The 14,090-nt window shown below is 27.7% G+C and overlaps 1 pseudogene; it reads right to left on the reverse strand.

Annotated features, from left to right (window-relative positions):
• Positions 1 to 9,052: 9,052 nt before the first annotated feature.
• On the reverse strand, positions 9,053 to 10,585 carry LOC122859927 (annotated as a pseudogene).
• Positions 10,586 to 14,090: the final 3,505 nt, after the last annotated feature.

A 14,090-nucleotide genomic window follows, 5' to 3' on the forward strand; every position in this document is an offset into this window, starting at 1 on the left:
GATTTATTAACTGATGATGATGATGATGATGGCAAGAAGATCAAATGGCTGATTCATCGTTTGCAAGTGCTCTGGCCTCTGATAATAGTTTAAATCAAACGCTTCAATCTACCCCAAAAAATACTCAAAAATATTTAAAAAGACTTAATAGACAAAAGCATTCAGATAGTGGTTATAATATTCGGAAATTGAAACAAGATAATATGCTTAAATTTGGAAATTCACAAGTCGAATTTAAAGATAATAAAATTTATATTGCTAATTCAATATATAATGAAACACCAGGCTTACTAGAATTATTATTTTCAAGTAGCCCCAATGCATCACTGATTGAAAAAAATGATAAAAAAAAATTTTATTGATATTATAAAATTAACAAATATTCATCATAAATATTATGACCCAAAAGGTGATTTAAGAAACGAAAATACTCAAAAATATAAGGAATATATTTTGCCATTCATCAACTCAATAACACATCAAGGCTCCGGCTTGCCTAAATATAAAATTACTAATAATTCTGCAATTGATTATGTTTATTGGGATAATCCCAATGACCTTATTGATCGTCTTAGACTTTTGATAGCTTCTCAAGCAGCTGGAAATCATGGAAATAATAATGGAATAATTTCAATTATAGAAGAATTGCGAGAGGCTGAAATAATCTATTAATTTATGTGCATAGCATAAATTTATTCAGTTATATCCATCGATCAAACAAACAAACATGAGCATCGATGTTTTCGGACGCCAATTAACACAAAGTAAAATAAAAGCTAAGTAAGTACTCGTGGACCTCCTGGTGAGGGTTTTAAAATAACAAAAGACGGACATTATGATATTAATTATCGGAAACTGTGTAATATCGCTGATCCTGTATTGATTACAGATGCAGCATCGGTAAAAATAGTACGCAATATTGTAAAAGAAGAGACACGAGCTTTGTATCAAATAACATCGTCTTTGAGAGATATAGCTGATACTAATACTACACTCATAGATTTACTTAAATCTGAAATAAAAATAAATCAAAACAATCAATCTATTCCCTACAAGATCTTGCAACGCGTAACGCTGATGTTATTTATCAGCTTGATAATAAAGTAGTTGAATTGGATACCAATAAAAATTCTATCGTCAATTTAATTACAAATCTCGAAAACCGAGTTTCAATTTTGAATAAGTTTGAAAGTGATAATCAAAACTTTACTGGATCTTTAAAAAATCTAGAAAACAAGCTCAATATTGTAGAAGGAGCTAACAGCGACATAAAAATTTTTACACATAACATCAAAAATAATTTAAGTTATTTAGAAAAAAATATTCAAGAAAACTGAAAAAAATTCGAAAAACTCGATAAATATTTCAGAAATTCATTTTTAATTAAAAGAATTAATTAATGGAGGACGAAAAAACTCAAGTAGTTGAAGAGCTTCATAGGCCAGCACGTAGAAATTGATGAAACGTGGCAAGCAGATCTCGTTGAAATGATCCTTTATACATCTGTCAATAATGGTTATAAATATTTACTTACAATCATAGATACATTTTCTAAATATGCTTGGGCAATTCCTGTAAAAACAAAAAATGGTAAAGACGTCACCAATGCTATGAAATCTGTCCTAGTGCAAAAACGTCATCCACAGAATTTGATGGTTGATCAGGGTCGAGAATTTTGGAATAAAGAATTTCAAACATTAATGAAAGAATATAATATACATTTATATCATACGTTTAGCAATTTGAAAGCATCAATTGTTGAATGATTTAAATCGTACATTAAAAAATCTCATGTGAAAGAAATTTACTCTTCAAGGTTCATATAAATGGCAAAAAATATTACCAGATATATTACAACAATATAATAATACAAAACATCGAACAATAAAAATGAAACCCCTAGATGTTAATTCAGCTAACGAAAAACATATATTAAAAAGTATTTATCAAAATTTTAAGATTAATAGAAAACCAAAAAATAAATATATCGTTGGCAATAAAGTACGCATAAGTAAATATAAAAATGTTTTTGAGAAAGGATATACACCGAATTTTACGACTGAAATATTTACCGTAAGCGAGGTTAGAAGCACTGATCCTGTAACTTATAAACTCATAGACTATGAAAATAATCCGATTCAAGGAGGTTTTCATGAAGAAGAATTGACTTCAGTGAAATACACAGACATTTATCTTGTTGAAAAAATTTTAGAAAAACGTGGCAATAAATTTTTTTGTAAATTCTTGGGATTCGATTCACGACATAATACATGGATTGATAAATCTAACTTATGAGTACTTCTTAAAATCAGATGAGGGGGATTCGACTATATATTGTGAGGTTTTTTTCTGATGGCTGACAGTTGGATCTTAAATTTAGTTGTGAGTTTTTGTTAAATATAATAAAAAAATAAAACATGGTTCGTTTTATTGATGTACAAGGATTCGGTAATCCGAAATGTGGTTGGATTTTTCATATAAAGAGTTTGCTTGGTTAGAGCTAGACGCTAAATATGAAAATAAAAATTGGAAAGATAGTTATATAAAGATAATTATATAAAGATAATTTTATTTTCGCTGAAGAATATCCTGCAACAGAATGTCTGCAAAGGGAGAAAAATGGAATTTTATGCCGTCAATCTAAAATTCATGGCATACCCTGGAGTTTTTTGCGAAACACCTTATAAAAAAGCATTCTTTGGAATTCAACATTGTGTTTTTCAACGGAAGTTCAACAAAAGATTTGATGGAATATGTATGCGGTTTATATCATAAAGAGAACAACGAATTGGTATTCGATTTACAATATCTAGGTGCTCCAGACTTCAATAAAATGGAAGAAAAAGCACTATTTTCACACTCTGAAATGCATCCAGTTTGTAAAAATTACGATTGTGCCATTGAAAATGTATACAAAATGAAACAATGGTTTAAAAAAAATTTTCCAAACATCAATACTGAAGAAGATTTCACCTGGATACAACTTTTAGAGAAAAGAATAGTTAACAATGAATAATTTTAAAAAACAAAAAATTGTATGGAAAAAATAAAAACTCATTTTTATAACATATTCAAGTATTATTTATTTTTTTATATCCTCATAGTACAGTGTCTGTAGTATTAGGCAGTAAAATTCGTTTGTCGTCTTGCCAACTTAATGCTAATTTTGTTTGTATGAACTACATGTTTGTTACTTCTAATTAAATATTGTTTTTTAATTAAATTCTTACGACTAAATGAACATTCTTTATAATCATTAAACTCAATTCCTTTCATTACAGATCTTTTTACTCCTTTCGATTTTTAATAATTTTATCTCCATTTAATATTTTCATGCTGTGAACCAACAAATTCCGTTACAATTTTGCCTTGATTTTCGTCTTTCATAACATCGATTTTTCGTTTATTTACTAAAGGCATGTTATAAATATTATTTTCTGGATAATCAGCTGTATCAAATTTTTCCAAATTTTTTTTCATATATTTATAAATATCAGGTGCTGTGAATAAAGAAGCTGAAGCATCTGTATCCATGTATAAAAGTTTAGCTGAATTTCCGTACGTTTTCTTAACATAATCATAATGAAAATCATACAAATAAAATTTAGAAATATCAAAAATTAAAAACCCTATATGAATTGGTTTGTCAAATTTTATTTTTACTTTAGACATTTCAATAACAACAAGATTTTTTCCAAGTATCATACTACTATGAAAATTTGGTTTTGATATTAGTGATTTTGCTCCATATCGTCCATCCCATTTTGTTATCATTTTCACATCTCTTCTACCACGTAAATTTTCGATTGCTTTACCATATATGACATTATTTAATAATTTAAATATCAAAACGCTAAAAGCATTAGTTGACTCCTGTCTTTTTTGCGTATTGAAATCTATATATTTTTTTAACGGAGGTGATTGCTTAAACTTTAATATTCTATGAATTTTTGTTAGCTGCATACCTAGACCTAAATATTGTTTTAGACTTCTATAATGAATAACATAATTTTTTTTTGGATATAAAGTGGTCATTAGTTTGACTTGTTCGGAATTTGGTGGGATAAGATGCTCAGGACAAAGTGGAAGTCACGATGATCATCAAATAAACTCTCAGGATATTCTAAATCTACTTCTAATATATATCCAACGTCTAAATCATCTGCAATTTTAAATACATCAATATTTTTATCATCATCCCACTCAAATCCTGCATAAGGCAAATAATTCATCATCGAATGTCCATAAAGATTATTAATATCATTATACATTATATAAGATTCATCTATATTAGTATTAAAATCAGGCATGTATCTGTTATTTGCTTTAGCATACCTGTTTGTACATTGTGCAACTCCACCTCTGATTCCTTTTTCAATGAATAAATATTTTTCTGGATCAGTTAAGAGTTCTAATTCTATCTCTGTACATTTCAACATACAATCAAAAGAATGACCTGGGATAGTATAGTAGTGTATAGGATCCAAACCATAATTTGAGATACAATTTTTTCGAAAATTTTCAAAAACATCAGCCAATAATAACACATCAGCTTGCAAATAAATATCACTATAGTCACCTAATGTTTTAATTTTAAATGTATCCCACACTTTTATTGCATGCTCATAATCACTGTTTGAAATATTTTCATTACTTAATTTTGAAAAAAAATTTTCTTTAGGTGGTAAAGATGTTTCATTGAATTTATCAAAAGAATCTCTATATTCGTAAGGATGAGCACCTTTTCGTTTGAGTAACTGAAATTCTTCTTCACTATTACAATATTTTCTAGTTATTTTTTCATCACAATCTTCCAAATATGATGCAAGCTTGTCAAGGCTACTAGGCATAAATTTAAACGAGACGAAAAATCTTGAGTGTATACAATTACTTCCAGAACCATCTAATTTTTTATACCTAACTTCTTTTGTGAATGAAAAATATTTTTCTTTATTTATAGGTAATAGGCTTTATTGAGCCTTCGAATTGATTAGCCAATGATTTAATAATAAAAAAAAGTTTGTGAGCCATCTAGACTCGCGGGTTTATTATGTGCAAACATCTTTGGCGTGTTTCTACGAAAAATTCCTACGAATGCGCAAAGTGGTTAAAAATGAAGTTGAAATATGAAAAAAACGGCTAATTATCGGTTATATGTCGTATAGTTATTGAAATAACGAATTATTCTCAAATTTAATAATGGCAATCAATAGAGATCATCGGGGGGAAGAAAATGTTTTTAAAAAAATTTCGATATCTCGAATAGTTTTCGAGTTATAATATTTTTTAAAATTTCGATATATTGATTTTTTTAAATTTATTTATTTAATAATGGAATTCGATTAAACTTATCAAGGAGAAAAAAAATCGAATACAATTTTTTGATCGCGCGAATAGTTTTCGAATTATCGATATATCAATTAATCGTTATTTCAATAACTACACGATATATAACCGATAAATAGCCGTTTTTTCCATATTCCAACTCCATTTTTAACCACTGCGCATTCGTAGGAATTTTTTTCTGTATTTTTCCCGAAATCGTGAAAAAATTTTCTATAAAAACCGAATAAAAAAACATGTTGTCTTGGTTATGATAATATCTTCTGAAATTCTTCTGTACAATGACAATAATAATTTTCTCTTTCAAACTAACACATCAGTCATCGATGTCTATTTCTCTTTTTTTAAAACATAGAATTAGTCAATATTATAAATAAATTATTATTGTATAATAATTCAATATTATGTTTTGTATTTAGGAAATATTATTTTATATAAACAATAATAATAGGTATATTAATTCTGTAAATGAAAAATACTTGCATATGCATGTATATATATGTACAATATGAACTTTACTTCGCCTAACAAATGCAAGTATAACTAATAAATACAAATAAAATACTTGTATTAATAAATATATACAACGGCTCATATATATATATAATAATAAATAAATTAAATATATAAATACGCGCATTTAAATTCATCTATACTACAGAACGGCTGATGGTAACGGTTACCGACCGATTACCATTGCGCTGCAAGGCGCAATGTAGACTGACAGAAAATGGATTCCTGCCCAGATCCGTTACCGGATCTGACGTCTAAACTCTATGTTTTTTCCTTTTACTCTAACCCAACCCGCGCCTAAAGATGTTTACACATCAAAAACTATCAAAACCGCTTAAATTATGAAAAAATATTGGTAATACATGTGTATCTTGATATTGTAGATTACAATTTGAATGTGCCAAACCACGTATGCGACCTGACATATGTGAATGATCAATAAAAATTTTGTCATTTTCAGTCAATGGCTTTTCACATATATGACATTTTTTTAGATAAACGAAGCTCACGTTCTTGTTGAAAAGTCAATTGTTCCATTGGAAGAGGATTATTCAAAATGTTATTCACTTGTTTTGTTATTTCTTCAAGTTCATCAACAAACCACTCTTACACTTTTCACTACGATTATATGCAAATTTTGAAAGTGAATCATCATATGTACAATGAAAATAATAACCAACACTATATGGTATATGTAGATCTTTTTCATTTGCTTCTGGTTGGAGTATACATTCTAAATCAGCATAAATAGAGAGGTGCTGGCTCATATATTGACATAAATATTATAAAAAAATATATCAGAAAAAATCACACAAATTATTACTTCCAAGTGATGGGAATATTATGAGATGGTCCAACTCATCCATAGCCAAGTCAGACTCATCTTCCAATACTGTACTATAATCATTTGCCTCGTCAGCAGGAATATTGTCTAAAAGCATGAATTTATTATTATCAGTGGTACTTACAATCTCAATTTTCACAAATAAAAAATAAAATACATACAAACTCGTGGTCTTGCATCTAAATCATCATCATCATACATTTTAAAACCACTTAGTCTTGGAAACATAGTGCTAGCTATTAAACCTCTGAGAATAGCTTCGATATGATATTTTATCTAATCAATAAAAAAAAAAAAAAGTAAATAAATTGTTGAATTATATTTGTAAAATATTTATAAATAAAATACTAACCAATACTAAATTTCGGCGGCGCAATACCGGTGGAATAGGACGATTCATGCGTTGTGCATATCGCCAATTCATTTCCGTTTCACATAATCTGCGAAGAGCGTCTCGATGAGGAGCCAACTTTGTTAAACAAATTTATTAAAAATTTATTATAATCAAACAAAAAACAAAAATAAATTTTTGTACAAAAAGGAGAGTCAAGTATTCGAAATTATTATTTTTTTTTTTTTAAACATACAAAAAAAGAGAATATCAAAAAAGTCAAGTACAAAAGTACTAATTTCTTTAAAAATCATTGACCCATATGAATGGTCTTAACTTTTGACAAAATTTTATACTTGACCCCGCCCGGTTCTTCCCAAATAAAGTTTCAAGCCTACACACTTTTATAATTGTTTATAATATTGACGACGGATATCTATTTATACATAATGTACATCTTTCATATATCATGCAATATGCATTATTAGAAGGGGGATAAGCTTATACCGACTTTATGCATTATTATTTATGCTTATACCCACTCTATGCATTATAGATTAAAAGCGCCCCTACATTTTACTTTTTGAACTATATTACTGACGTCATTTTTTGCCGCTTAACAACGATTTCAGAAAAATTTGAAAAAATTTTTTCACACATTTCTCCGTATGGGTTAATTTTAAAGAAATTCAGACTAATCGTGGAGAAAACAGTAATCGCGGAGAAATATTTTCACGAGTGGTTGGCTAAGTATGATAGTTCAGTATTACATACGTATTATGTTTCATATTCGTATTAATCAATTTGATACAGATGAAGTGCTTCTACTTTTCACTTCTTATTGATGAGTCTAAATTTGTGTGAAAGACTCAAAATTTTATTTGAAAGGAACCGGGCGGGGTCAAGTATAAAATTTTGTCAAAAGTTAAGACCATTCATATGGGTCAATGATTTTTAAAGAAATTAGTACTTTTGTACTTGACTTTTTTGATATTCTCTTTTTTTGTATGTTTAAAAAAAAAAAAATAATAATTTCGAATACTTGACTCTCCTTTTTGTACAAAAATTTATTTTTGTTTTTTGTTTGATATCATATCTTTTTGTAAAGTCTTTTGATCGTTTACAATTAAAAATAACAACATATCATACGTCCTGATCATCAAAATAAACAAGGTGTTCAAAGCTTGTCTATTTTAGACTACCCCATACAAAAAATATAGAGAATTTTAGACAATTTTAGAACCCCATAAGAAAAATAATTGTAAAGTTTTATACCAACTGAACGTAAGAAATCTGGTCGATTTGATAAAAACTGATAAAAACGCAAAGACCGTAAATATCAATTACGCTTTAAATATATATTACCGCAACGAAAAAACCTGATTTTTTTTTAAAAAAAAGCTCGACATTGATCTATGGGATCATTACTAAACCTCAGCATCCTCATTCAACTCTATCATATTTTAATTAAATTTCTAAAAGATTAGAGACAGAAGGGGACAAAATATTTGATGTATAATAAGGCACGGTAGTAGTTACCCTGGTAGAAATATTTCTCCGCCATTACTCCGGCTTTCTTCGGCATTACTCTGTTTTTGGCCCATTTCCGGAGAAATTACTCGGGCATGAGATTAATGTCGGAAAAATAAATCTGCCACTACTTTTATACCGGAATAATTTCTCCGCCATCAACCTCATGCCGGAGTAATTTCTCCGGAAATGGGCCAAAAACGGAGAAATGCCGGAATAATGCCGGAGTAATATTTCTACCAGGGTAACTCTCATAATCACACATATTCTCATCAACACAAATACGTTTCTTTCTCATACTTGACTCAAGGCACTACCGTGCCTCTTGATAAATAAGTAAACAAACATACTGAAAAACTAAAAAAAAATAACCTTTTAAATATTAAAAAAAAATTAAGACTCAACTAAAACTAAATAAAGATAATTTGTATTAAAACAAAACCAAAAGAAATTTTTTTTACAATTTATTTATTGTCAATTTTTGATTCCCCAATTTTCTTTTTTCTTAAAAAAAGTATATACAAATATCTACTGAATGTTGTTCCTCAACTGAACAATAGTTATCACGTGAAATTGGTATTTATTTATTTTTTTTTCTTTCACACGTTGATTTTTATGCCATCTAGGTTTATTGTTGTAAAAAAAGAGTGAGTGTTGTTTTTTTAATAAATATAAACATGATTCTAAACATGATGATAGTTTAATATGTGGTCTAATAATTGTATTATTTCTATCAAATGATTGTCTATTTAGTTCAGCTGCTTTTTTATCATTTTCATATGTATTAACTTCATCTTTATTAATTGCACTATTAAGTGGTATTGGTAATGGTAATAAATATTCTGGTCTATATGAATATTTTACTTTACCAGAACTACTATATTCTTCAACTTTAAATTTAAAACAATCAATTGTTGACGATTTGATGAAAAACCAGGATGTCCACGTGATATTAAATTTTCAAACATTCTTGGTGATATACCTTGACGATTATAATCTTCATTATTTAATTTAATTTATTATTATTTGGTTTGATTGAATATTTACCAGATAATAAACCACAACCAAGTTTTGATATTTGTGTATCGAAATTATTTGCTGGATCATTATAATTATCATTAAATATATTAACTGATTCATCAACTTATTTTTTAATAAAATCTGGTATTATAAATAATGTTTGCATAACACAATTTAAATAACATAAATTACCAAGATTATTTAAACCAGTATAACCAGCACCATAAATTGGTATTAATTTACTTGATGCTTCTTGTAATGCAACCCATTCACCAAATTTTTGATTTAAATCAAGCTCAAGTTCAACCATTGATTTTTCAGTTTTATCCATATTTGAAATACTGATACCCTAATGTGATAAATGTATTATTAAATTTGGATCATCAACCATATCATTTTCATCATATGAATAAACATCACCATTACCTTTTTTTGTTATTGTACCTAATTTAACAGCAAGTGGATAACCAGTTGTACGATAATGCTTAATTACATGATCATTAATCATTACCACCAGTACCATTAAAAAATTTACGTCCACATAATATACTACCATCAGTTAAATTTAACCATAAATTTTGTGTCAAATCACATTTTTCACATTTCCAATTACTTGGTGGTATTTTTTTACCATTATTTAATTGTGGCAATGTTGTTGCATGTCTAAAAATTCAAAAAAACAAATAAATATTTATACTTAAACTTATTATTATTTTTTTGTATAATTACTTTGTTATTATTCTTGCTTTACCATCCCATGTACCAGCTAATGCTTCTCTTTCAGCAATTTTAATTGCTGATTCAGCTTCTAATATTCCAGTAATCGATTTTATTATCTGTAAAATTAATTTTGATATGTTTATTTATATTTCAATTTGTATATTATTATTAGCGTTATTTATTTATACCTGTTCTGGTAAATCAACTGATGGATATATCATACTTGTAAAATTTGGTAACATTATTATTTCATAAGTTTCATTATATTTAACAAAGTCACGACTAAAACAAGAAATGTTTTCAAACTGATGAATAATCCATTTGGTGATTCCTTGAATAATATAAATTAAATAATTTATAAATGTTTTTTTTTCATGTTTAGAAGTATAAATTAAATAATTTATAAATTTTTTTTTTTTCATGTTTAGAAGTATTTATAAATTCATTATTTTTAAACAATTATTTTACCGGTGTATCAAATGAAAATACACTTTCATCCTTGTAAATTTATAAAATGATAATTTGTAAAATAATAAATAAATAAATAAACAAATGATACATACCTTAAATATTTTCGGTGGATGTTTTGTATGTATATATAAAATAAAATATATTTGTCATGAGATGCTGAATTTCTTGATGACATTTTTCAGGACCATATTGACAAGCAACTCTTGAATGTTTTTTATATGCTGTCAAGAATCATGAGTGCATTTTGGGATTTTTTTTACTGAACTATGAGCTCATCATAAACAATATTCATTTATATTATTTATTTATATATTTATGTTGTTTATGTTGTTTATTTTTTTTCTTACATTTAACTGCATTTGACGTGAGAGTCAACATATTCTGGAGGTTATGTTATGAATGAATATAAATAAAATAATAATAAAATTATGCAGTGCAGCCAATATAGCAACACAAAAAAAGAGAAAAGAAATAATTGCAAAGTTTACCATTACCAACTGAACGGAAGAAATCTGGTCGATTTGAGAAAAATGAAAAGACCGTAAATATCAAAATTATGCTTTAAATATAATTGAGCAACGGAAAAATCTGATTTTTTTTTTAAAAAAAAGCTCGACATCGATTTATGGGATCATTACCAAACCTCAGCATCCTCATTTAACTCTATCATATTTTAATTAAATTTCTAATAGATTCGCGACGGAAGGGGACAAAATATTTGATGTATAATAAGGCACGGTAGTAGTAGTTAAAATCTCATCTCACACATATTCTCATCAACACACATAAACTTTCTTTCTCATACTTGACTCGAGGCACTACCGTGCCTCTTGATACTCATGTCTAAATTGAAAAAATTAATATGATATTGAAAAAAAAAAAAAAAAAATATTTACCAGAGTTTCCAACGAGTCCATATCCATTTTTGATTAGCACTTTTAATTCACACAAAATAAAAAAATAAAGCAGCTTCTTACTTGAATAACAATCCCGAACAAAGTGACATAAATCATCCCGGTAAATAGTATAAAAAGACAAAAAATGCAAGATAATTAGAAAAGTAGAGATATCCATATATAATTCTTTTATGCTATACATATATATGTCTAATAAAAGACAAACAATTTACATGGAGAACGAACATCGAAACATGATCTGTTGACGGCCGGCAGGCACGCGCGGTAATTCCAGATGCATTGTCTCAATTATACATCGAGATTTATTTTTTATATTTTGAATATAAAATTCATTTTTTTCCTTACTATGCATATTTTTTTATTTCTCTCTTCATATATTTTGAATATAAAATAATTAAATGTTTCCTTTTTTAACGTGTGCGCTCATTGCATTGTCTCAATCATACATCAAGATTATTTTTTTCCTTACTATACACATTTTTATTTCTCTCGTCTTCTATTTTAAATATAAAATAATTGAATGTTTTTTTTTCATCTTCCTGTTCTTTGACCTTGAGACAATATTAATGCTTTCTTTTTTCATTTATTAGCTGCATTGTCTCAATCATACATCGAGATTCATTTTTTTCCTTACTATGCACATTTTCAATTATTTCTCTTTTTATATTTTGAATATAAAATAATTGAATTCATTTTTTCCTTACTATGCATATTTCTCTCTTCATATATTTTGAATAGAAAATAATTAAATGTTTTCGTTTTTAACACGTGCGGTCATTGCATTGTCTCAATTATGCATTGAGATTCATTTTTCCTTACTATGCACATTTTTATTTCTCTCTTCTTCTATTTTAAATAAAAATTAATTGAATGTTTTTTTTCATCTTCCTGTTCTTTGACCTTCGGACAATATTGTTGCTTTCTTTTTTCATTTATTAGCTGCATTGTCTTAATCATGTATCGAGATTCATTTTTTTGCTTACTTTGCACATTATTATTTCTCTCTTTTTTTTTTCAATATAAAATAATAGAATAATTCCACTTCCTTTCTTTTTTCTTCAAACAATATATAAATATATTTATTGAATTCATTCTTTTGTCAATCTTGACTCATCAGTCAGTGTTCAGTTGATCTTGAGACAACTACTTCCTTCCGATTAATAATAAAATTATATATTTAAAAATGTATTCTATCGAAAGGTGTAAAAAACTTGTTAATATTTTGAATGCTGGTTACAAATCAGCTAATACTATCGCCAATATTGATCGATGGATCAAATGGGGCAATGTAAATATAAAATTACTGAATAAATTTTTGAAAAATTCAGCTGATTCAGTCGGTTTAATAAAAAGAATACAACTAGTCGTAGTTAGACTCACAACTATAGTTGAAAAGCTGCAAGTGAAAAGAGAAAAGACATTACATCATGGTGCTGGTATGAGTACTCATCATGATGAACCAACATTGCATGACAGAGTAAAATGGATTAACTTGGAGAATATTTTTAAAGGTAATATTATAACTGGAAGTGTAACTAATCTTTATCATATAGGGATTGAAAATTTTTTGAGAGGTGCTCAAACTGTTGTCAGCAAAAACTAAAAGCTTTTTTGAAAAAAAAAATTAATCTCAAGGTGAATTCATGCTTACATTGTGAATATGAGGTTTTGAAAGATGACAAAGAAGTGAGAGAAATTAACTCATTTAATACGAAAAATGCTGTTATACCACCAACAACAAATCTCGATGACTGGTTCGATTAATATTTTTATGATCCTATATTGAAAAAAATTGAGGAATTTAATCTTGGTATTTCTGGTTGGAGCTTAAAAAAAATTCAGAGCATCATCTTCACTGTATGCAAATATCAACCGTTGCGTGGTGGTGATTCCACGTTTGTTGAAATGCCTGATGAGATCAAAAAAAAAAAGAGCAGTTTTGAATATAGAAAATAAAGATCATTTTTGTTTTTTGTGGTGTGTGACTGCAGCTTTACATCCTGCTCAAGAAAATGTGTGTCGTGTTGCATCATATCCACATTTCAGTACAGTGTTATCATATGATGGAATATCTTTTCCAATAAAGTTGCGAGACATACCAAAATTTGAAAAACTCAACAATTCGAAAATAAATGTTTATGCAATTGTTTCAAATAATCCGAAAGAAAGTATTATTGCTCCTATATTTTTGAGTGATAATATTTGTGACAGTCAAACGATTCATCTGTTGGCAGTCGATAAAAACGGAAATGATAATAAAAAAAAAAATGTTACCAATACTAATGACAGTATTTTTGATGATGAATGTTTTTCGGCTGACGACGATGATGATGATGATGATGACGATAACGACAATAAAATAGAAGTTGATGAAGAAAATGAATATGAAAATTGAGGGTCT

The sequence above is a fragment of the Aphidius gifuensis genome, linkage group LG6, assembly GCF_014905175.1.
Source record: "Aphidius gifuensis isolate YNYX2018 linkage group LG6, ASM1490517v1, whole genome shotgun sequence".
NCBI lineage: Eukaryota > Metazoa > Arthropoda > Insecta > Hymenoptera > Braconidae > Aphidius > Aphidius gifuensis.